Source organism: Lepeophtheirus salmonis, chromosome Z (assembly GCF_016086655.4).
Source record: "Lepeophtheirus salmonis chromosome Z, UVic_Lsal_1.4, whole genome shotgun sequence".
NCBI classification, from domain to species: Eukaryota; Metazoa; Arthropoda; class Copepoda; order Siphonostomatoida; family Caligidae; genus Lepeophtheirus; species Lepeophtheirus salmonis.
This window is the reverse complement of record NC_092584.1, coordinates 5,765,644-5,792,164: the sequence shown is the minus strand read 5'-3', so window position 1 is coordinate 5,792,164 and position 26,521 is coordinate 5,765,644.

Here is a 26,521-nt window from a genome sequence, read left to right as displayed (position 1 = left end):
TAGTTTGATCCTCACACTCAATGTGGCGTACATCCGTCATTAGGTATAAGCACTTCTCTGGAAATACAGATAATTCGTTTGAAACGACATGCTAAGAAATGCATTTCTGCCTTCAAAATCATAAAACAAGCAGCTGATATTAACAATGGTCTTGATCCTCCAATCTCCACACCCTCTTATACAAATATCATCTCTAAGTATAACTTATTATATATGAATAAATTATAACATAGCTATGACGTATCAAGTGTTTCAGCTGTCGTTTGGTTTTTTAATGAAACCTCGTAATTTAAAATATCGGACATAAAATCTATATAGTAAAGATGAATGGCTGTGTGTGTTGTTGGCAAAACCAATGCATGGATGTTCCTGAAATTTTTCATGTAGTTTCTTAAGGCTCCAGAAACTATTTGGGTAACAATTTTTGTAGTCTGCAAGACCATGGCTACCTTTAAGTAGCATTTTTAGTACTTTACCTGTATAACCTGAGGTGTGGAATGCATTTGGATATTAGAAGGATTCTTTGATGCTCAGAGAATCGGCAGTGGAAGAATTTAACCTTCCTCAGTCAACAGTAGCTCATATGCACATCCATGGCCAGAGGTATATTCTAGCTTATTAGACGGGGTTCTTGGTGATTAGAAATGCATTGGCGGTGCAGTATAAACTACCTTGAGGCCCAGTACTTCAACTGTTCGACCTAAGAGCCAGGGTGTATTTTTGGGATATTAGGATATTTTCTTGATGAACAAGGAAGCGTCTGTGAGACTGTGAGTTCGGCCTCTGACCCAGAATAAAGTAATTACTTCCTCATGCCATGAAAGAAGAGAGTCTATATAATGCTTATGTAGAAGGGTATATTATTGCTCATAAAACCAACGTCAGAATAATTCTTATATTTTTAAAGGTTTCATTTTTTGTTTTATTTGAAACCCAAGAGTTCTTAATTAATTTTAATTTTTGAATGTCCAAGGCAACGGTGTGCCAACCTAGTCTAGTTGTAATTAAATGATAATGCAAATTTTGAGTCTCCACTCTGTATAAGTTAAAAAAATTTACTCATACCATCAATTTGTGACGGTAATAATTTCGAACCAAAAAAGACCTCATACCTTGCCAAAGTCAGTTTTTTATTATCCTCAGTGGGAAAAATTATTTCTGTAGGGAGATGGGATATTTTTACCTGAACACTGTACAACCTAATGTTCATATTTGTAGTCTTTTGTTTGAAAACAAACTTGTTACTACGAGAATAATACAATTAAATTAAATTATATTTTGTTATGATGTATTCAATACTTTTGTATCAATATAGTGTCACAGTTCCATGGTTAACAAAACAGCCAAATAGGATCTTCCTGTTACGTACTAGAGACCTACATTGTATGAAAATACCTGCATGCTACTATGTGAATACTACTTTGTAAAATCTTGTTTATCTCTGTGGACAAGAGATTTGCAACTCAAAATGTTATAGATAGTTAAACATTTATTTTTACATATATGAACAAACAGGGAAAATCCTTATAACCATGTTTTCTTTCTTTATAAGTATTTTGTTTAATTAATTTAAAAACGGAGTTTACGTGAGTTTTTTTTTGTTTTTTTAATATTTGGACTACGAATTCGTCAATTGTTTCCATTTTTTCCCCAAATCGTATGAATAAGCTGTCTGAGACTTTATTTCGAGGTGAGGCAGGGAGCTTGGGATGTCCACTCACAGAAAAATAAGTAAGGGATACCTCATTGGCAGGGTCTAGACGGGTGCTTTTTTTTTCTAAATACGGGACGGGACGATTTTGTTTTTCAAGGGGCGTTTGTCAACCAATTTCTCCGATTTTCCAATTTTTTCATAATTTGATCAAGATGTGCCACCTAAAAAGGACCACGCAGGACAATGCAAATTAGTATTGGTAGTTTTCATACCATATGATTACTCCTCTATAATCGAGATTAGATTTTTTTTTTGAATGAAATGTTCGAATCGAAGAATACAAATTTAATCCATAGTCAATTTTGAGAAAAATCATTCTACCTTTTTTTTGTGTTGACAGGCCACAAATGTCCTAATATGTATTAAAAATATGTTAATACAACATTATAAATTTTTATTTCCATCTGTTGAGAATAAATTAGCTATTACCTTTGTTAGGATTAGATATTTATCTCTACTTATCCTTCTTTTCTCATTCCTAATCGGTTCCAAAAAAATTAATTGTAAAATATAGACATTTCATAGGGATTGTCAGTACCCACTTGTTGGATTTCATCTCAAAATAACTATTTATAATTGATATTAAATTATATTCAATACAGGTGTTTAGTCTTTTTCATATGTAAGGGTATTTGATGAAGTTTGATAAAGATTTATTGGAGTTTGTCAATTTTATTTCATAAAAACATCAATTACCAGCAGTTGTAACCGGTTTTGTCCTAAGTAATTAGGCGTTAGCTAAAAGACAAATTTTTATTTAATTATTATAGAAGATAACAAACAAAGAAATCATAATTGTTGTTACTTTTTGTTTCCCATGGAAACATTCACAAATAACTCTTCAATACTTATATCCAGAGATGAAAATTCAATTTTAGCTGGCCCGGTTTTTTTTTTTTTTTTTTTTTTTTTTTTTTTTTTTTGTAATTAGTAGTATACAGAAGGAATCTTCTTTTCCTCGGCAGTTGTCACTATTATTTAATTCCTGAGTAGTGAACTTCCTCTCATTGACATATTCAATTATATTCAAAATCCGGTTGAACATTCGTGTGTGCACATAAAAGACGGAGCATACCCCTGAGAATTTGTTGGGAAGTTATTATTCAAAGTCCCTTTTTCCACTAAGTGTACAATTGGGATAGCCATTTGAGTAATTCTGCCAAATGACCTCATTTAGATCTTTTTCTCCTTCCTCCCTTGTCCGAGCTGATTGTAGCTGATCAAATGAGACGTCATGAGCAAGTTACTTTATCTTCTCCAAAACATTTGTCAAATTGTCAGGGTTACCATGTTGATTTTCGGTTGATTTTTTTTAACATGCCCATTCTACACTGGACTTTCATCCTTAGTTATATCTATTCATATCGTTTATTCGGTCCTCAAGAATGAAAGAACAAAAGTTTGAGAAGAAAAAAAAATTCGGATGAGTACCTTAGTCTTTAAAGTGTTCACTAATAAAGACAATCAAAGTTATTTTTAATATACCAGCGTTTATATTTTAACAAAATATACAGAAAATGAACATGAATTATGATATACATAAGAGATCAGTAACTAAAACAAACAGAAACGTATGTACTCTTGTTATACATGCACACGCCTGCAATATTTCATTAATACGACTACATTGTTATTACTTACATCAAAAAAAAAAAATTATGATTTACATCAGGGTTCCTAAATACATTTCCCCTTGTATACACCTTCAATGCTAAATAAAAGGCCATGCAATGGCTCATTAATACGACCAAATTGTTATTTCTTAGAGCAAATATATATATACTTATGATACATTTCATTTTTGCTTTATCATTGTACCCAGGTTTTTTTTTCATCCATACATTCAGACAGACAAACTTTGCTTTATTAATATAAATGAGCTTCGAGATGACGCTGCCTTCAATTCAGATACAATTTTGTGACGTCAAAGCAACTGGGCCATACTAAAGAAAATGTTACGGATAGTAACTAGTATTTTCGGTCCTTATTTATTCGGTTCAATCCAGTCTTAGAGACTGGTCGTATGGATCATTAGGACTGTCGGTCATCTGAGTAAGTGGTGCAATATCTAAACATAATACTGTCTTTTTACTTCTCATTTACATATCAGGTGCACAGTACAAAATTAACACCTGACAAAGAAAAGAGTAGGATTTATGGTTACCGGATAAGTGTTTTATATTCTGCTCAGATTGTTTTTGGCCTTCATTAGTAAACATCCTTTCTTTAACGCAGTTACTGATCTTCAGTAAAAAGTAAATCCTGTAGCTATTAGGTGTGGAAGAGCATACAAACTTTGCTTTAGTAATATAGAAGATAACACCCCCACAAATCCTTGGTGATTACCCCCGTTTTTCATGAGCACACTCACACGTAGCTACTCACTCACTCTGGGATTACTTTAACTCGTTTCTAAGTCTCTTCTAATGTCATATTCATATTTTTTTTAACTTTATATAAAGTACTTCCGAGTTTTTTTCTTTTTTAACATTAGTTGAATTAAATGCCGGCGAGATTTCATAATATTATAGTCTTTTTTTGTTTATACTGTATTGATATATGAATTAGGGATCCCTATCTAAATTGCTCCCGGTACAACAATGATTAAAAGGGATCATACACAAATTTATGTATAGTACTTTGATTTTTTTTGGGAATAATTTTGTTAGTTAATGAATTATATCTTGTTGAAGTTTAATATTCAAAGTGTTCAGATTTTAAGTGATTGGGGAGTAAAATGTTATGGGTAAAAGGGCGGGGGTAGTCGTTCAGGAGCGTAGGAGCCCTAGAATCGTTCCATCTATTCCCAGTCTTGCCACCTCCAGAAGATACAATAATTCAAAAATATTTCCACATTAAAAAGAGTAGATGTAGTAAAATTCACTTTTATACTTTTTTATCAGTTGTTATCTGACTCTTTTTGTTTCTAGATTTATTTCTCAATCACATATTTGATCAGAGATGAAATAGGTTTTAGATTCAATACTATGCAAATTCTAATAAATCTTAGCTTCGGGGGGAGAAGATATTATCTTAAACTCTTTCACACAGACAGCAACAGCTACCTATGTACATATATTTGTCCAGCTATTTATTTAGCTCCTTAATCTGATTACAGATTGTTATTATTGCCAGTAAATTATTTGAAACATTTATTTTATTATTATTCTATTGTCTCGTCAAATAAACATTCTTTAAATGGGATTTGAAACGAAAGAGAAGGAAGGAAAGAAAGATAACTACTAAGTGTTGTTAAAAAAGTTGTAAATCACGTGGCTCTGCAATTTTTGATGCAGAACAACAAAATTTTAATTTATTGCTTGCTTTTTCCCGCATTTGTTTTTGTATAATATGGATTCACGGAGATACTTTGTAGACAAAATTATATATGAACAGTGATTATTACTGCTGTATTTCTGTTTGAAAGTCCTGGATCGTTCTTTGTAAGTCAACATCCCTTTTTAAGGTAGTTACTGAACTGGAGGTAAATGTCACTACAAGGTAACATAACTTCCTTTTTTTAAATAAGCTTCATTTTCTTTTATTATCATAGTACACCTATAAAGTTGTGATTTATAGAGTCCTAAAGATCATATTAGATAGGTGACGTTCCCCATTGTCCATACACTGAATAAATCGAAATTCGCGATTTTAATATTCGGGAATTTTTTCATTTTTGATGTATCTTTAAATAACTTTTCAATGAGAGGTTGAAGATGGTTAGTTCATTTATACAACAAAATGTAAATTTAATGAGCAATTTTTTATTATTAATAATTCTGGATGATTAGTTGATAAGCTAGTTAGTTATTGGCGGTTCGTCTAAAGTCTTAAAAAGGTTATTTATTGGCGTATATGACTGTCAAACCAGCTCTGTTTCTAAATATGGTACATCAAATCAGTCCCGTTCCAGGTGTTGGTACTTGAAAATAACCTCAATTTTATAGATATATCTCTCTTCAATGCCCCATTTTCGCCAATATTTCAGTAAATTAATGGGGCATTAGTAGTTTGTTTAAATACCCAAAGATAGTGACGATATCTTGTGTTACACATGTTAATAGATTGTATCAAATGTTGCATGGCTGACTGTCAAAACAGCTCTGAGTAATTGAGTACAAACTTCATAATATGGGATTTAAAATATGTCTCGTTTTCAATCCCTTGATTGTTATTGGTCCTTGAATGCTTAATGCAACTATTATTTTTATTTCTTTATAACGACAGCTTAGTACATTCGCTCGCTCCATCTTACAGTATTAGTCTAGTAAAAATTTAAGTATTTTTAAGGACGAGATTAGTTTTTTGGTATTCTTCACTTAGGTATCATTTGATTATTTATAAAGCAAATAAACATTAACAAGGGTGTCAGCTGGATTATATATATATATATTTTTTTTTTTTTTTTTGGGGGATGTTTCTAAACCCACAGCTACTCACAAAAAAATAAAAATTTCGAAAAAGACTTGTGTTCACAAAAAGTTGCAAAAATTTCATTTTAAATATTGATTGTTTTGAATAAAAATAAATAATATATTAATTTTTTTTACAATTTCAAAACTCAATAGCTACTCACAAAAATTAAATTTTTGAAAAACACAGATGTTCACAAAAAGTTGTGAAAATTTAATTCTAAATATTGATTTTTTTGAATAAAAATAAATGGTTTAAAAAAATTTTTTTTTTTAAGTTTCAGAAATCTATAGATATTCAAAAAAATTAAAAAGTTTCGAAATACAAAAAACAACTGATGTTCACAAAAATTTAATTTCACATTTGAATTTTTAGAAAAAAGTTTCAAAAATCCATAGATGTTTCCAAAAAAATTCAAAAATCCATAGCTATTCACAAAAAAATAAAAATTTGAAAAACCACAGATGTTCACAAACAAATTCAAATATTGAATATTTAAAAAAAAAAAAATTTCAAAAATCTATAGCTATTCATAAAAAAAATGAAATTTTTATTTTTTTGGAAAAAAAAAATTGAAAACAAATTCTAGTAAAAAACAAAATCTCTTCATCTGGAAGAGGCTGTAGCTCCTCCAGCCCAAGATTGGGGACACCCCTAATTAATGGTCGATATTGATTAATGATGAGACGGATATCTATGATGACGTCATTGAACATAGTCAATTTCTATGGAACGACTTTTGCGACGTCCTTAAGATTTAGGACGGCAATTAAACTTTTGAGGGGGATGATCACTAGAAAAAGTGCAGCAAATGACACTGTCGTCCCTAGATAAAGTACTTCTTTTTTTAAACAACAACGAAAATAATAATAATAATCGATCCATCAACTCAAGCTAGCAAAACAAACAAAACGAGCGATTCACTCGCTCACTCACTAACATAGTTTGTTCCCATACCTGTACACCATTCTGAGATACCGTGGAATGTCGTGTAATTATTTTATGACTCATTAAACACGAATAAATAATGTATATTATTATGATTAAGATTAAATGAATCTCTTTAAATACAATGAGGAAAAAAAATAATATGAGTATTGGTAGGAATCAATTTAATCCGAATAATGATTCAGAGTTTCAAAGAAACATCATCATCCTTTTAGACACAAAAGAGATCAAAGTATTGGTTCCGAAAGAGTAAAAATTCAATTACAGCTTGGATTATATTCAGGGTATACGGAAATTTGAGTCATCACAAATGGATTTGTATCTACCTCATTGAGATTTCGTGATAACATGTTTCGTCTTCTCCGTATTCATTTATACTACATCGGTTGATCTCTGTAAGTTATGAAAAAATTATTTTACCAACATAACCCTGATTGAGAGCAAGCAGAAAGTGATTGCTCAGTTACTTCAAAACAGAAAATCACAAAGTGACTTTTCCAAACTAATTAAACTTAACAAATTCGCTATTCGGAGGACCTGGAAGAAGTTTCCAGATACAAAAGGGTTCACAACAGCTCCTAGGATGGATCGGACGAGATCGAAAAGGACGCCAAAGATAATCTAGGCTGTGAGGGAGAAGATCCAAAGGAATAGCAGGCAGTCCATCGAAACCTTGACCAGACACACAGTATGGCCAGCAACACGATGCGGGAGCTTTTTACGGAGGTACTGATGTGTTTTTTCTTACAAAAAAACAGCCCCGCCAAGTGCTTTCGTAGGCTGCAATGAAATCACAATTAGATAGAGCCTCCAGTTGTTAAAAAAAGATAAAGCGGACACGCTGCCAAACATTGTTTTTACGGACAAAAATATTTTCACTATGGAAATGGCCTTCAACGTCCAGAATTGCCGTGTATCGAGCTAGGACAGATCCGTACAGATCACAAAAAGCCTGCGTCTATCATGGTCGACACAGGTATTTTGGAAGGGGGAAAGACGGCACGGCACGTTATCAGGGATCATGTCAAGACCTGAGCCGTGCACGAGCTTGGGAACTAGCATTGGACCTTCCAGTAAGATGAGCCCCATCCCAAACCGCCAATATTATGTAGGACTGGCTCACACTGAAATTCCCAAACTTTTTGTCAAAGGAAGAATCCTATGGACTACTTTTTGTGGTACATTCTTGAGCAAAGGGATGTGCAAAGCTGCCTCATAAGAATTTTGCGAGCCTGAACGCTTCTCTGGTTATGGCATAGGACCAAATCGAACATGAGGTTGTCTGTGCTGCCGTCTGACTGCAGCTGTAAAGAAATCAAAGTGTTGGTTCTGAAAGAGTGCAAATCGATAATAAAGTTCGATTCAATCCGAATACAGATTCAGAGTTTCAAATAATATATGATATACTAAGCGATGAATATGTTCTAAAAGAGTGTAAATTAGTCTACACGGCCCATTAGATATATGCGTACAACTTTAAACCATATAAAAACTTAATCTATTACAACTAGCAAGAATTTACTCTTTGGATGTGGGAGATTGGATGTTTGAGAACATATTTGTTCTCTCATATCAATTAAACAATCAGTATAAAAGTGGAAAAAATATTCTAAAAGATACAATGAATTAACTCACGCGTGTTACTAGCATTGTACAAATAAAAACGTAGCATTTAACTCCGATACGACAGTTTATGATACCGTCTATCACTAAAAAAGGATGACAAGTGTATGTGGAAATGTCCACAAGGTTAAGAACATCAATAAGATTACTCATAATTTTCTTGCTGATGATTCAGCAGGTCAAGTCCTGGGATCCTAACGATACACTAACAAAAAACAAACAAATGATTTTTAGGGGAAATTCTTTTAGAAGGAGGTCTGCTCTCTAACGAGTGGCCATTCTAATTATAAACTATTAAAATGTATTATTTTTTACATGAAAAAATGATCAAAAATGATTCTAATAACGGGAACGGATACTAAGTGCCATATTAAAAAACAGTCCCTTTTTTTTTTTTTTTTTTTTTTTGCTTTGAACTCAATTATTTGACAGTCCGAGCCCAATATTTGACAATTTAAAGTTTCGAGCTTTTTTCTGTACATGTTGTTTAAAGTGAACGCATAAAAATTGTCTGGATTTATCTAGTCAACCCTGGATTATATGTATAATCTGTTCCTTCTGCAGTTATGGACAGAGCCACCATCAAAATGCATATCTAAAAGAAGTTATCAGTGTGTTTGTAACTAATATTGTGCCGTTCCTTATTTAGAACCATAGTCCAGTCCAGCCCCACTTGGTGGTCTCTAAAAAAGGGAAAATCGATCCCTGTGCTGTCATTGAGGGGTTTTTCTGATGTAGTATTGTGTCGTTCCTTATTTAGGACTTTGGTCCAGTACAGTCCCACTTGTGGGTCTCTAACAAAGGTAAAATCGATCCCTGTAACGTCATTGGAGGGATTTTGCCAAGTATTATTATGTTTGTCCTTATTTAGGACTACGGCCTAATCCAGTCACGCCTATCCGTCCTTACATTAGATAAAATTATTCCTTTGTGACGTCTCACTTTTTGGTCATAATAGAGGGGGAAAATGATTCCTTGTTACGTCATTAAGTGTGTTTTTCCTCTTTTTTTTTTTGATTTTCTTATATAATAGAATATATTATATTGATATTTTTGTTGAAAATTCCAAGGACTGACAGTCCTGAATGACCCTAATATCTTGGGTTGAAAATGAAGGTTTTATCAAATTAAAGTTGGCCATATATTAGCTCATGTGCCTCAGAGCTTGAGAAGCACTGCCTTTGAGAAAAAGACAAAGACGTTTCAAAAATTGAAGACCCATCTTGATAATTATGTACATCAATAATTGTTCATTTTAAGGTCATTTGTTTTTGCTTGATTACATAAATTGCTTGCTCAAGGGGATACCATATAGTTGCAAATATATTGAGCACACACAAATAAATATAATCCCCCCCCCCTCACAAAAAAAACAATTAATAACAAATTTATTGAAAGATTGTCAAGGTCAATTGACTTCATGATTTCATGGATGGTTAGAATTAGTGTTGGGTTTCTGTCTGGAAACTCTGGACCGGTCTCATATAAACATTCGGTTTAGTTCGGTGGCACAAAAATCGATCTATACGGATTTTACAGATAAATTGTTTATAACATGACATCTTATGTTTTCTTCAAGTAAAATGACATCAAACGAAGTTAAAACAGAGATACCTCGGAATAATTTTGATCCCGTCTTTTTTTTATGTGTGCAGTATTTGTTCAAGAGTATATCGTGTACTTTTGAGGGTAATTTTTCAAAAAAAATGAAGGACAGTTGATCTAGAAAAAAAAGGTGTCTCATAATATATGAAACCGAAAAAAGTCGGTCCATAAATTAAAACCGAAAAAGAATCGGTCTTGTAAGTGAAACCGAATAAAAATCGGTATACAAAGTGATAACGAAAAAAATTGGTACGAATCTATACAGAAAAAATAACTTAAAACCAACCCGAAAAACTAAAATTGGTGTTGGATCGAGTCTCAAAACTAGTTAGAATATATTTATATTTAAACAAATTTTATAGTCAACAAGAAAAATTGCTCTATTTTGTACTAAAAACAAAAGGATTAAAAATTATCCCAACCCCATAAAGTCATTTTTGATTACATGTAAATCAGATTTAACTAAAATGTTTTTTTAATAATCCTTATCAGAAAATGTCATCGAAACTTTTTTGTTTCTTCTTATTTGTTTAGATGGTTGTAGAAAAAAATATCTATATTATCGTAGAGGAATAATTTTTACAATATTGTTTTTCACTATTTTTGAGCCAAAGATCATCCAAAATCTTTAAGTTAAAACTATGTGAATAATAGATAAATAAACAGACTTTTATCTTTTAGAATGTTGACAACCACATCAGTAAGGATTAGGCATTTTAATCCAACTTTATCACTTATAACATTTTCCTAAAATAATTTGTAAACGTAATAAGATGGAGGAAGACAGTGTAACCTTGATAATTATCCATAATAATTTTGGCTCTCAAAAAACAGATCACTCTGATATTTCGAATCTTACTCGAATCTTACGTTCGTCAATATAACGGTCCTATAGTGATCCTGGAGTACTGACCCATTTAAAAAGGTACTCTACTAAACTGATTGATTAGAACCATTTCTTCCTACCAATTGCAGTTCAATTGTTGCCCCTATAAGTAGAAGTGAATTGACTTTTAGGTCATTTGTGTTTTAACAATATTTGAAGTTAAATAAATATCAAAATTAGCAAAAAAAAAACTGATACTTTATTGCTACCGGAAACTGTACAACAGTATTGGTACATACATTGTAATTATAATTTCGACTTCGAATGAAACATTAAAAAACACTTGTGGCTTGTTTTGAGCCCTTTATGACAGAACTAGGTGAATAATTATGGTTCTAATCCCATCATTTTGAACTTTTTTGATGGATAAATTACGCCAATTGTATGAGACTTTAGAGTCCTGTAGTTTGATGCCAAAATATACATAAAGCAAGCTATTATCCTTATCTATATTAATAAATCAAAGTTTATCTAGATATTTATAAGTACGTTATGCGAAACCGGAATAAAAGTTGACTAATGACGAGATCAGGATATTATAACACTCCCGCCAGTCACTTTAAAGGGCTGCAGGACACCCGAAAAGACTATGTCTACAAGATTAGACTTAGTTAATTCCCTTGTTCGGCTCTGATTACCTGATCAACGCGAACCAGATACCCAATGACACAACTGTTAATGTCAACTATAAGTGTAGTGTGGGGTCTTGCATTATCCATATGCAAGATCTCAAACTTCAAATCTGAGCATCAACTTCATCAAAGTGACGAAAATCAAGCTTACACCTCATCCTTATTTCTTGCCTGAACTAGCAATTTTTGAAACAAGCTATTGCGACATTGTTGTTATGAATTACAACCAAACAGGTCCTTTATTAGTTTAATTTTGGGTAACTATTCGACTTTTTTTCATTCTACATTTTTTCCGTTTGACACTTAGGCATCACTTATACCTTTGTAATCGTAAATCAAGTAACATTGATCATAGGTCGAAGTGAAGTAATCCATCAAAAGTTGTTTGTAATCAATTTTTTTAGTTTATTTTGGAGCTTAAAAATGTTATAAAAAACCGTGTTGGCTAATCGAATTGTTAAGTATATCAAACTAGAAAGAAAATTACATTCAAAAGTGTTTTTTAACCAAATTATTCATAACTCAAAACGTTCGTTAATTGAGGTTGTACTATAATATATTTTTGTATCGGATATTTGGAAATGCATAAATTTATAGGTTTATATAATGATTTAAATGCCTGCAATCCAAATGAATTATGTCAATGACACTGGGAAAAACTTGTTGTGAACAGTTTGTTTGTTTCATATTTGCTGTGATTAAAATTTAATTATCTCATAAATTAATGATTTCACAACTGTAAATGTGGAGAGAAATATTGAGGAATTTACGAACCTTATATTTTTAACCTCTTTTTTTAAAAATAAAAATATTAAGAGGGAGAAAAAGGGAAAATATTATGTTTTCTTGTGAAAACCTTGAGGGGCAAATGTTTTTGAATATTCTTAAATGATATTTTATTTTATCATATGAACAACCGCAACATTTTTCAAGCAGTGGCTGTAATTATACTCAAGTTATCTCAGAGAGGCATTGCTCAATGTTCTTGGATCATTTTTTCAGATATGTAATTATTTTTATACTTTATTTACATTGATAATTAAAATGAGCACTTGGTAGAGATGAAACTACCTCTTAAAGTCATTTTCCCTAAAAATAAACATAATTTCTACTGTATATTATTAGTCAGAAGATTGCAATGTTGATCATTTTTGTACGAATGAATTCAAACCAAAAAAGGAATCTATTTTTGAGCAGGAATTCGAAACAGGTCTAGTAATTCCAGACTATTATCGTTCAGTCATATGTTACACTTTTTACACATAAAACAATCCACAAATAAAAAGTAGGATTAATAAAACTGATGTAATTGTGTTTTTTTATGATTAAAAACTGATTTTATTGATTCTGTATCTTGTCCTGAACTGGATATATTTTCTCTTTTTTAAGCTGAAAAATGATGAAAATGACACTTATAACTTTTTCAAAATACATAGTGATGAAGAATATCAGGTTGCTAACGGCAAAATAACAGACCAACTAAAAATGAAACCAATTAACATAACTCATTATGTGTTATTTAACCTTTGAAATGGACCTCTCTAAATGTATGAGCCTCTTACTGTTAATATATATAATCTTTTCATTAATTTTTATCAAAATCAGTCGTTAACTTTTTTCATACCCCTGAATACTAACAAACAAACAACTCGAGGCGAAAATATAAACTCTATTTAACTCAATTGGCAGAGTTAACTACAAAAAGTGTTCGCTAGAGGGAAAAACCTCCACCTAAATTTCTTTTCATTATGAGTCATGAACCTCAATTTGTTATGGAGGATTATGCGATTTTAACATTTTTTTGTGACCTTTATCTTTAACTTTGACCTCTCAAAATTTAAAAACCTCTTACTTTTAACATTTATAATCTTCCTACAAATTTTTACCAAAATCTGTCAGAAGTTTTTTCGTAAATCCTGAATAGGTAAATGGCTTTGGGAAGTACAGCCTCGCAAGATTCAAGACATCATTTGATCAGATTGAGTGATCAAAATAAAGCTGAATTCATAAATCAATCAATGGTTCAAGGGAAATTCCCTGAGAGAAATTGCCAATGAATTGATTGCCTCAAAACATATATTCTATTCGAATAGCTCTAAAATTAACACCAGAAACATTGGGTTGATTAAAACTTCGACAATGTCACCAACCAGGTTAGAAACCACTGCCAACACTTCACAAAGTATTTAGGCCGACTAAAAATACTTTAAAATGACACCCAGGCCCAAAGGTCAATAATATGTACAAGAAAAAAACCAAGCAGTTTAAAAACCATTATGCAGGGATTTATGTTGCAATATTAAGAGGGGGCATAAATGCTTTGTCAAGTGTTGGCGGTAGTTTCTAACCTTCTTAGTTTATTTTCCGTTTCCTTAATCAACATAATATGGGCCCAAGATTCATTTTGAAGTATTTGAAAGGGCCTAAATGATTTGTAAAGTTGTGGTAGGGATTTTTAAACTGCATGGTCGGCCTGCCGTAGTCTTAATCAATCCATGGGATTGGGGGTCATTTTAAAGTATTCGGAGGAGGTCTAAATGCTTTGTGAAGTGTTGGTGGGGGTTTTTAACCTGCTTGGTGGCTTTACCATTGGACAAAACAAGTTTTTGGCCGAGGTATTATGGATTTTATAAGTAAATACGTGATATTTTTCTAATGGGAATTTTTCGTACATGGGAGTCGACCCCGAAGAAAAAAACATTTTATGTCAAGTCAAACTGAGTTGATAATGTTTATTGAATATAAACATGACCTACATGATTTTCGAAAAGTACTTTGAGTTCCCTAATTGTTTCATCAAACGTTGTCTAATTATTTTTTCAGAAACAAGCAAACCATCTACAATGTAAATACGACTCATAATTCAAGGTGTGACGATTCCTTTTGCAATGACTAACATACTTAGATGCATTGCATCATTCAAAACAAGCTTAACCTACTATTAATTGTCTTTCAAAAGGTGTTCACATATCCCAACATTAATTTAATAACCCTTAATGATGTAATGCATTGTTCTAATTAGTGCAAATTAGTGAAACTAATTATAATAATTAATCACCCTAAAAAAAACTTTGAAATAAACGATTAGTATTTAATATATTGCCTACTCACGCCATTTTTACATGTGCCATATATTTGAGCAGGGCTTAACAAACTTTTGTATCCGGGGGGACCAGTAATTATATTTCTAATTTTCTTTATAATATTTCATATACATATGATTCAATTAATAAACTTTGTATTCAAATATGTGAAATGAGTTAAAATACCCAAGAATTTGCACTATAGTTTAGAACCTTTATTTCCTTTAAAAGACTTATATTGGGCCCATATTCCTTTATTATGCAGGATATTGAACCCCAACGCCACTGTTTAAATTTACCACATTAACACCAAAATTGGAGGCTGTTTCGGGTTTCATTTCGTTTATGAAACCAGCTCTAACTTCTTGGATATAAATGGAGGGTTTGGAAGTAACCTATGAAGGTAGCTTATCCGACGGTGGTGGTGGTGGTGGACTTAGGCGCTTAACGTAACGTAACATGAAAGGTAAAGGTCACACAAAAGGTCAAAAAATGGTAAAAAAATTGCAAAGTTTTTTTTTCAAATAGCATACAACAGAAATGTTTGTTGATTTGTAGGATACATTATTCTAGGTGGAGATTTGCACTACTTTTGCACACTTTTCTACTACTTCAAACAAGCTATCATTGATAAATGCAAAACCGTGCTTAACATTATTGTTTGCTCAGAAATGATGGAGAGTTTAAAATTTAATTTTAAAACTTTTTTCCAAAAAAAAAAATAGTTTCTTGTTTATAGCTATGGATTGTTTTCATAAAAATTTACTACTTGAAACTTCCTTTACAAATTTTGTGACATAAAAATAGATTTTTTTGTGAATAGCTATTGATTTTGAAATTTTTCTCTAAAAGTTTTAATTTTTGGATTTTTTGTCAAAGAAATTCCAAAAACTAAGAAGCACCCTCGCCCCCTCCTCAAATATAATCCATTGGACATCCCTGAATGTCCTTGGTTGTTTCCTTCTTCAACTCCTCCCTCGTCAAGTATAATTGTAGCTGATCTAACGAAACCCAAAACATTCTTTAAATTGTTAGGGTTACTCTTGTTTTTTGTCATGTCCTAAATATAACACAATTTTTATCTTATTTGCCATTCTTCCTAAATGTTGGACACGAGAGCGTTTTGACGTGACGTCATCATTGTGGTTGTCGGCCATTTTGGGAGAGATCTAATCAACAGCCATGTTTGATAACAATGAGCCTTGTTAAATAAATATTAACCAAAATAATGAACTAAATGAGATCTTGTTTACTTAGACATCATTCTACATTCATCATTTTTCAGATCTTTACCAATTATTAACTTCCCTGTCTGTTCAAGTTTGTTATCTCCTGAATATAAAGGTGTTTTAGGGGCTACGGCGTAAAGGAGCTTATACAAGGGTCGTTTGAAAAGTCCGAGAGATGGCACAGCTGTTGTCTATTGAAGTTATGTTTAGTTAGTACAATCTCTTGGAAGAATACACACACCAACTTTCTGCCAGATCGGTCTATTTCTTTCGGTTTGGCATTCCTTTGAATCGAGGAAGTGGAGGGATTTTCAAAAAATGGACGAAAAAGTAGTTGTGTGGATTAAACATTACTTTATGAAAGGCAAAACGCCTGACGAGAATTTAAAAAAAAACAAACACTTGATAACATTATGGGGATTCTGCACCTTCGTTTAGAACGGCTTATAAGTGGTTTCAAAATTTTCGGAGACGTCATAATGGCACAAGTGATTCTGAACGTTCTGGGGCCCCTGTTGAGGTATATTATATGATGATGGATAACAGAAGAGGAAAGGTGTGTGAGATTGCTTGTGATGTGGACATTTTCAGTTGGGAACCTATTTTCTTATTTAGAACCAAGAGATGTTACTCGATATATGCCAGTAGTGCCATCCCTCAAACTTTGCACGGACTTTAAAAACTTCCTTCGTACATTGTAAAAAGTTGACTTTTATCTTTCTGAGTATTGACTCCAAAACAACTGGAATAATAAAGCTTATTTTTTTATTTGCGCTCTTATCGGTATTGGGGTTCAAGTGGTAGCCAAATAAGGGTTTCTCAAACTTAAATATGCGAAAGGTCCCTACACTTATACATTTTTAAGTGAGGCCCCCTTTATACGAGATATGTATACTATGTAATTGCAGACTAAAAGCAATCCTCAATTCCTGATCTTCCGCCGCCCTCCACCCTAGCTTCCCCTCATGGACCCCACTTTGAAAACCATTGTCCTTAAGCAACCTTAGTTTCGGAGCTTCTGCTGGAAATTGCTGGCACTAGCGAATAAGGTGGCTGCCGCTCTGTTTGTATCTAATGAAATTTCCTGGGCCCCAATTTTTTATCGATGGCCCTTGTTTTAAGCACCTGTCACCAAATTGAGCCTCTATAAAAAGAACCGAGACCAGAGACTGAAGCCGTTGAAATGAAAGAACCGGGACCGATAGAACAACTCAACCGGGAACAACTTTTGAGTCGTGGTCTTTACAAACAAAAATCATGATATTCACGAATGCATGAAATCACGTATGGATTGAAAATTGTTTGAGAACCACTGGCTAAACCCATGAATGCATCATACTATTCATACATATAATAATATGATCTATCAACAACTATGAATAAAATTATAATTATATATTTAATATTTATGGACATTTTTGCCTTGCAAAAAATAGGGGAAAAAAAATATTTTACAATACTTTTTGTGTCTTCGAGGTCAGATTTATGTACGTACAATGTTCATATTATTATAAATAGACATCAATGAAAACTTTATAGCTGATTTTTTTTTTATATCTTGGAGATTGCAATGCTTACAAAATTATGTTTCCGTATAGAGAATAGGTTTGCATTTGTTTGGGATTTGGATTGAAAATCTTAGACCGCTTTGAGACCGAAAACTTATTATGTACTTATAAAAAGTTCTGTATGATCTAGTGATGTACAAGTAATATGAGAATCGGGTAATTTTTCTGGAATCGGGATAAACATCGATTACGATTTCAATTCTTATGTATTTATTACTGGTATTTTAATATTTATTTAAGAGCACCACCCCCGGAATTGAGGATTTTTTTTCTTTTTACTACATTATACAATATTTGAAAAAAAATACAAAAAAGTCCATATTTGATACTTTTTTCAAACAATTTAATTTTTGAAATGAAAAAAAAAAAAAAATCTCGCTGGAGATTTCTAAAAAATGTAATATTTAAATTTTTAAACATAAAAATTTATTTTGTGGACAACTATTGATTTTGGAAATTTTTCTCCGTATAATTTCTATTTTGTTTGAATAACTTTGGATTTTTGAAAAAAAAAATGAACAGCAGTGAATTTTTAAAAAGTTTCAAAATAACCATGGGTCTTCGAAATTTTTATCCAAAAATTTTATTTTTTTCTGAATAGTTGTGGATTTAAAAAAAAAATTAAATGTCTAATTGTATCTTTGAAATTTTTTGAGTTTCTTCAAAGAAACTACAAAAAACAAGCTATCCCTTAAATAATAAATACTGTGGAATGCCTTAAGGTCAACATACTATTTTTTAAATAGTATGCGAAATCTGCATTAGAATTGCTATTTTTTTTAATAGAATTGCATCAGAATCGGCACGGGGATTTTTTTGGAATCGTCCCATACCTAGTTTGAACCTTTTTCAAAGAAACATCCGGTCTAGATCGATCCTATAGATAAGTATAGATCGTTTGAAGGATCTAGAGTTGCGTAAGATCACGTCAACTTTTGTACGGTCCTTCTGTATCATACACTTATATATATTAATCAGGCAAAGTTTTGATGTCTGTCTGTATGAATATATGACACATATTTAGAAACATATGACATGTATTTAGTGATTCCTGCTGTATATCAAAAGCATATTTTGATCGAAGGAATATCAATGTACCCTCCCACGATCAATGCCTCTAAGGCAAGACAGTTATTATTTCAGTCTTTCGTGAAGGATGAAATCTGGCCTGGAATTAATCCAGATTTGAACATTTTTTATTATCATCCTTGGGGTATCCTTCAAGAACATATCAACAAAAAAAATCCTATAGCACTGTTACCTCCCTAAATGATTGCATCACCAAAAACAGCTGGTAATCCCAGGTGATCTTGTAGTCTAGGCTGTAGCACGAATCAGGTCAAGGATCGCAAAGGTTATTGAAGCTAGAGGAGATCATATCGAATGAATCAAAATGCAAGAATTCCGGCAACAACATCAAGATACAATATAAAATAGTTCAAGCCAAACTTCTCCTCGATCCTTGGTAGCAAGACGTTCTTCAGTATCATATAAGTCCAGCCTCGATTAAATGTGGTGGCTTGATGGAACGATTGCTACCCACAGATACAAAAACTATGACACAGGCTGGATTTTTGGACTTAAAAACTGCGGATATTTCAGTCGGATTACAGGAGATTACTCTTGCATTTTGCTGATTAACCTCTACTTCCACAACAGACATTTTATCATCAAAGTTTAGGATTATTTTTGAATCCCTATGTGCTTACAAGGGTTAAAAAACTTTGGACAGAGATCAGCTCTTGGCCTTCTATGCAAAAAATGTCTCATATGAAAAAATTTCAATTTGAAAATGGATAAATTTATACTACTATCTAAAATCACGGTTTGGACCGAAATATTAGTACAATTTGATTTAAGACCAAGCCGGAAAAAATCGGACTTGGACCGAGTCTCAACACTAGATATTGTATGAACAACAAATTCTTTTATCCAGTCCACTCCCATTAACATTAATGGTCGCATATTTTTGTTTAATTTTTCATTTATTATAATTGTCTTTTTACATATTATTTTGGAAATATAGTTCCGCAATGTTTTGTGAGTACGCAGGTCCTTTTCAATCATACCCACCTGGTGATCTCTTCAATATCTACACTAGGTTCTCTCTTAAATTTGTTTTTGTTTTTACAAAATGTTTGGAGGATTTATTTCTAAAATGTTTATTTTGATAAAAAATGAAGAAATATAAATTTTGAGCCATATTGATCAATGATGTTTAGGGGTTGCACACATCGCCCTTGAAGTTTTTAGGGGGATAAATATATTTCTATATAAAAAATATTCAATATAAGAATATTTTTCTATAAAATAAGTCAGGGGGAAGGCAACTTTTGAGACATGGACTACCAACTTTAATATTTCTAACGGATGAGTGTGCCAAAAGAACAATACTGTTAAAAACACACACACAAACTACGGGAATATTTTCTAATTTGTGCGTTCCAGTGAATATGCCTCCGCGTGGCATAGGTTGCCAACTCCTGATATAAGCAATTATATTTCCATTATATAAGCTATGATGTTTTTCATCACTATGTATTATGAATAAGCTATAAGGGTTTAAGAAAAGTGTCATTTTTCAGCCTAAAAATGAAAATATATCGAGTTCAAAACAAGATAAAGAATCAATAAAACCCACTTTTAATCATAAAAACACTTTTACATGGGTTTTATTAATCCTATTTTTAATTTGGGGATTGTTTTTACGGTTAAAAAAAAAAACTCGGAACGATAATAGTCCCAAATTAATATAATTCCAGATATTTCAGAATTCAGATGACAAAGAGAAAAAATAAGATCAGTTTGGGATTCTGCGTTCAAAAATATTTTATTTTTTTTGGAATTTAAATTCATTTGTAGAAAAGGATTTTTCTCCTGTTTTATCGACTATTTTATTAATATATTATTCTGAAAAATCCTCTTAAGACAGCGTTCCTTATTAAACATAATGTAGGATGTAGGAAAAGAGGCCCTACACTCCAATTCTATGTCCTTGAATAATTCACCGAGTCCAGTTTGAGTTCTCAAAAATAGAAGATAATATATAGAGTACTTTAGATCCAAAAAAAAAAAAAAAAAAGAAACGAAAGAAAGTGAGAAAATATTCCTGTGGGAAATAATTCTTAATATTGACTATTCCTATGTACTTTGAAGTGTTGGGAAGAGTACTTTGAATCAAATGGTTTGAAATCCAATGAAATCGCAAGTCCTTCCTTAAGGGCAGTGTTGTGAGGCAAGATAATTTTTCGCCATATCAAGCTCCTTTTTGAATTTTATTAGTAGGAAATACCATTTAGCTGATAGCCGAAAACCTTAGCTCTTCTATCCTATAGTTTAGTCGATATTTGGGCAATTTTTAATAATGTTTACTCATGTTTTAATAACTAAACAGATATGAAAAATGATAGTGTCATGCATTGACGCTTCTTGATCCTATGAATCTCCCCTGCAAATAAACGATTTGATTTTTTTTTCACTAGAAATTTATTACACATGATGAAAAACTTTTACGTCAAAATAAGGGGTAAAAATCATTAGGGATTTATTTTCTAAAAAAAAAAAGTCATTTGCGTTATTCTGCAGCAGAGAAAAAAAATTAAGTTTTTTTTTTTTTTAAATTCCATAAAACCAACCATATACCTATATTTATAATACTGCGGGCGTCCCTGAGAGTAGAATAGTTATTAAATAAAATTAGGGAATTAAATCTGAACAATTATACATATTATGCATGTCTTTAGATTTTTTTTTTTTTTTTGCTCAGCTGTTAATTTTATATTATCAGAATTAGCTCAAGATTTGAATATATTTGATCCTCTACTAACGAAATTATTAAGACTATTCCGTTTTTGTTCTAAATTGATTTAAGTATGGAGAGTAAAATAATTATATCTGAATTTAAATATAATTTTTAGTGAGGAAAAAAAAGAAAAAAAAAAAAAAAACCAATCCTCAATTCGATGCAATTCTAGTCAAAATGATGGATGCCGAGTTAAATTCTTTAATATTTTCAATAATAGTTAAAAAATACCATTTTGCTATAAATTTCTAAGAATAGATAAAATAAATTAATTTTCTTTATTCAATATAAATAATATTTACATTAAATAAATGAAGGTAATTTCTCTGCCCTACGAGCTTTTTTCAAAGCTAATAATCTCACAGCATACTTTTCATAGCAAATTTTGCAAAGGTGTACTTTCTTAGTTTCCTTTTCAAAACTGATTCTTTTAAAATAACAATATCTGCAGCGACCACATATGTTTATAAGACTTTTGTTCAATTTGTTTCTTCTCCATTTTCTTGTATTTTTATCATGAATAATTTTTTTTGTAGAAAATTTATAGAATTATAAGGCTCAAGTAACAAATCGTTTTGGTCGTTTTAGTAATAAATAGTTAAATACAAGTAATGAATACTAATAAATAAGACTCGGAATCCCAAATTAAAATTATTTTCCTCATACCGATTCAGATTTCAAAATGAATACTCAATTCCCGATATTGATTAATCGCCCTATCACTAATAAGTAGATCATTATTATATCTCCAGTACTGTTATTTTAAATGTCGAAGGAACTCTTCTTTATAGCAGTATTTTTATTACATCATTTTCTCCCTTCCAAATCATAAAACAGTCAGCTGATATTAACAAGGGTCTTAACTCAGGGTTGCCATCTGTCCCACTCCGGCTTTCTTCTTACGTTGTTACAAAAAACCCATGTCTTGTTATCATATCAATTAGAGAATTCTTCCATCCTGTATCTGAAAGTTCATTAATTATATAATTAAGAATACGACGAATGAGATATTATGTATATTCTACATATCCCTCTAATTATAAAATTATTAATAATTATCAATAATTAATCAAAAAGTCAACACATCCTTCTCCTAATACCTAATAAGCACATAATTATACATATTAATTTACAAAGTATGATACATCTATTTGTGTGATGGGAATATAGGTCTTATTCAACTTGGTTCAATGGAGGCCAACTGCGTTGTTCAAGAGATCAATTAGAAAATGGGGAAAAGAAATGGAGCGGCGTAGCTCAGTGTACAACAGACTAAGTAGAAATTATTAATAGGGATAAAAATCTGGTGTAGAATAGGCAAGTTAAAAAAAAAAAACCGAAAAGTAATATGGTAACTCTTAGATTTTGAGGAAGGTTTTGGAGTAGAGAGTTAGATCAGCAAGAGTAAGTTGTGACACGGGAAGAAAGGGAAAAGAAAATTACTCGGATATTGATCACCTCTGAATACTTCACCCTGAGTGAATCAATATCCATTTACAAAATATGCTTATCCCTTTTTGTTTGATAGGAATATAGGTCTTTGTGTACGGAAAATTTGCGGGGGAAAATTGAAATTGAGAAAATTGACGTGATGGAATATTTCCCCAGAGAAAATTGTGCCAGAGTTGCAAACTGCCATTTGAAAAATAAAACTACCCGGCATTTGCTTTAAAAAAAAATAAGAAGGCTTTGTCCCAAAACTTGTTTTGAGTAAGAGCGGAGCCAACGACGACCGCAGCCACTTTACAAAGTATTTTACCCACCTCCAAATACTTCTAAGTGAACCACCGGCCCATGGGTTGATACATGTTACAGCAAAGACACTAAGTATGTTAATTTTGAAGTATTTTGGCATCAAACGTGATTTTAAAAAAAGACATTAAATCCCAAAACAATTACTGCAATTGAACAAGTTAATGGTTATATTTATATTTTATGGCTTAAATAACAATAATGAATGGGGTTTTAGCCAGTAGGCAAAATGCTGTTGCATAGTGTTATTCGAGTAGATGCAACACAATAGGAATACACCAAGATGTGCAGAGGATTATATTTGGGAGGGGGGAGCCTTGGTTTTTGGATTTTCTTGAAAAAAAAAAAATTCAAATATTATATTTTCTAAGAAACTAAATATCAAAATCTCACAGTTATTCTCAAAAAATTAAATTTCTTGGGATTTTTGTTTTTTAATCTACAAATTAAAAAAAAAAATTTGAAATATAATTTGTTTTTGAGAAAAGAATATTTCAAATATTAAATTTCTCAAAATAATTTTCAAAAATGTATAGCTTTTTACGGAAAGTTAAATTTTTTGGGAAAAACATTTCAAAAATCCTCATTTGTTTGCAAAAAAATGAAGTTTTTTGGGAAAAAATTCATAACTCCACAACTTTTCTCAAGAAAATAATATTTTTGGAAATATTATTTTAGGATTATTAATTTTTTTGGAAATATTATTTTAGGATTATTAATTTTTTTGGAAAAATAATTCAAAATTAAGTTTTATGGGAAATAAATTCAAATATTATTTTTTTTGAAAATAGAAAAATCAACAATCGACTCTTCACAATAATAAATTTTTTGAAAAGAAATCAAAAATCCATAGTTATTTGTAAAAAATTATATTTTGCTTCCAAAAAAATTAATAAATTATTTTTTTGGAAGCAAAATGTCAAATATTAAATTTTCGAGTTAAAAGCAAAAGTTACTTAATTTTGTGGGGCTAAAGCCCTCCATCCCTCCTCAAGGGGGGAGGGATTCTGCGGACGCCCTTGTATACACGGAAGATATTGTTACTTCACTAACATACATTTACTCTGTATTTTGATGTCAGATATTGAGGTTTTTGTTTCGTTTATCCTAATCACTGTTCTGAATGTTGATTGGTGAAAATAAACTTTTGTAGCTCAGCCATGAACAATTCCCAAGAATCATTCTATAGTGGGGGAGAATAATTTGCATTTTTTTTATAATTTTATTTTCCAAGATAAGCTTGCAAGATACAAGCTTGATAACGACTCTGAAGCGAAGAAACTCTCACGCAACAAAAAAGAAACTCTCACGTAACAAAAAAGAACAATAATTAGGGAAGTCTACTAAGGGTGGCTTGAACGGGTTGTAACCCTACCCCCAATTAAGTTATTTTTTGTATTAGGTAAAAAAAATTGATTTGATTTTTCAATTTTTTTTTCCAAAAATTTTCATTTTCCGTGAATAGCTAGAAATTTTTGAAAATTATCTCGAAAAATTTTATCTTTGAAATCTTTTTTTCAAAAAAAATTATATTTCAACTTTAATTTTTAAAATTTTTTCCAAAAAATTAATTTTTCGTGAACAACTGTATGTTGTAAAAAACATTTCCCAAAAAAATTAATTTTTTGAGAGTAACTTTGAATTTTTGATATTTTGTTTCCTAGAAAATTTAATATTTGAAATGTTTTTTCTCAAAAAAAAATTATATTTCAACTCTAATTTTTAAAATTTTTTTCAAAAATTTAATTTTTTGTGTACAGTTGTATATTTAAAAAAAATTATTTTTTTGAGAATAACTATAAATTTTTGATGGTTGGTTCCTAAAAAATTTAATATTTGAAATTTTTTTCCAAAAAATTTAACTTTCGTTAAATAGCTATAAATTTTTTAAATTTTTCTTAAAAAATTTAATATTTGAAATGTTTTGTTTTTTTTTAAATTTTATACTTAAACTTTCATATTTAAATTTTTTTGTGTGTATCTTACAAAAAAAATTTATATATTAGAACTTAATGCTTGAAATTTTATCAAACAAATTAAATTTGTTGAGAACAGCTGTTGATTTTTGAATTTTTTGAGAATATCTACGAATTTTTGATATATAATTCCTAGAAAATTTAATATTTGTAAATTTTTTTTTTTTGTTTTTTTTTTTTTTTTTTTTTTAAACGTTGAAACCCCTTGCCCCCCCCCCCTATCCTAAAAAAAAAATATATGTATATACTCTGCAGACGCCCCTGACAATGTGTTAATTCTCCAACTTCATCTCATCAGATAATCTTTTAAAAACATAAAGGAGTGTTTATAACAATAATTTATTTACTTATCATGATATTGCTGTAGGTATAAGCTTTAAAAAATTCAAATATACATTTACCTAGGTGAAGAACTGCAGTTCACAGGAGGGGGTTTATTTGCAAGGATGTGGTTCCTTTATTCTGAGGAAATTTTCCTTCAAAAAAATAAAAAAAGAGATGGAAAATATCAAAAATAAGTTGGTGGTTAGCCAATAGGGCACGATCGTCGTTTACAAAGCAAGAGAGAGTGGTGCCACTTTACGTTAAAATGATAAACATAATTGCCTCCATGATAATATTATTTATATAAAACTAAAAGGCCCGGTATTTTATATTTTATTTCTAATTATTGTATTAATGCTTTAAATACCTCAAAAATAAAATAAAACCAAGCATTCGACAACATTTGAAGTTTTTCCATCCCTTTGCCCATTATAATTAGAATAATTTAAAATGTATTCCTTTTTCAACCATAATGAAGATACATATTAAGACTAACTTGCTAATCCTCTCCCTAATTACCTTTTTTAATTTATATTCAATATATACAAGGTTGTGACAGGTTCAGCGACTCTATTGGTTCCGGTCTTGGATCTTTCATAGTAAAGTTTGGGAAACCCTGGCTTAAGAAATATAGTCATCATGTTATAGGGTCCTGACCAACGGAGAAACGGACGTAGGCCCATAATCTACCCACCTCTCCCTCCAGTATTTACACTCTCTGGTACCTAAAACCTCTTTTCTAGATCCGTAAGAATCCCTTAGCTATTTGGAACATAGATTTTATAACCTAACAACCTACAAAAATCATTGGGAAACACTTCAATCGCTATAAAAAAAGTTAGAAAATTGACTACTTGATTAAGGCTAACTTTTTTATATTACATATATTTTATTTTATTTATATATTATATATAGGCACAAGAACCGAGATCTGTATATCTATAGACATATAACTATCTATAAAAT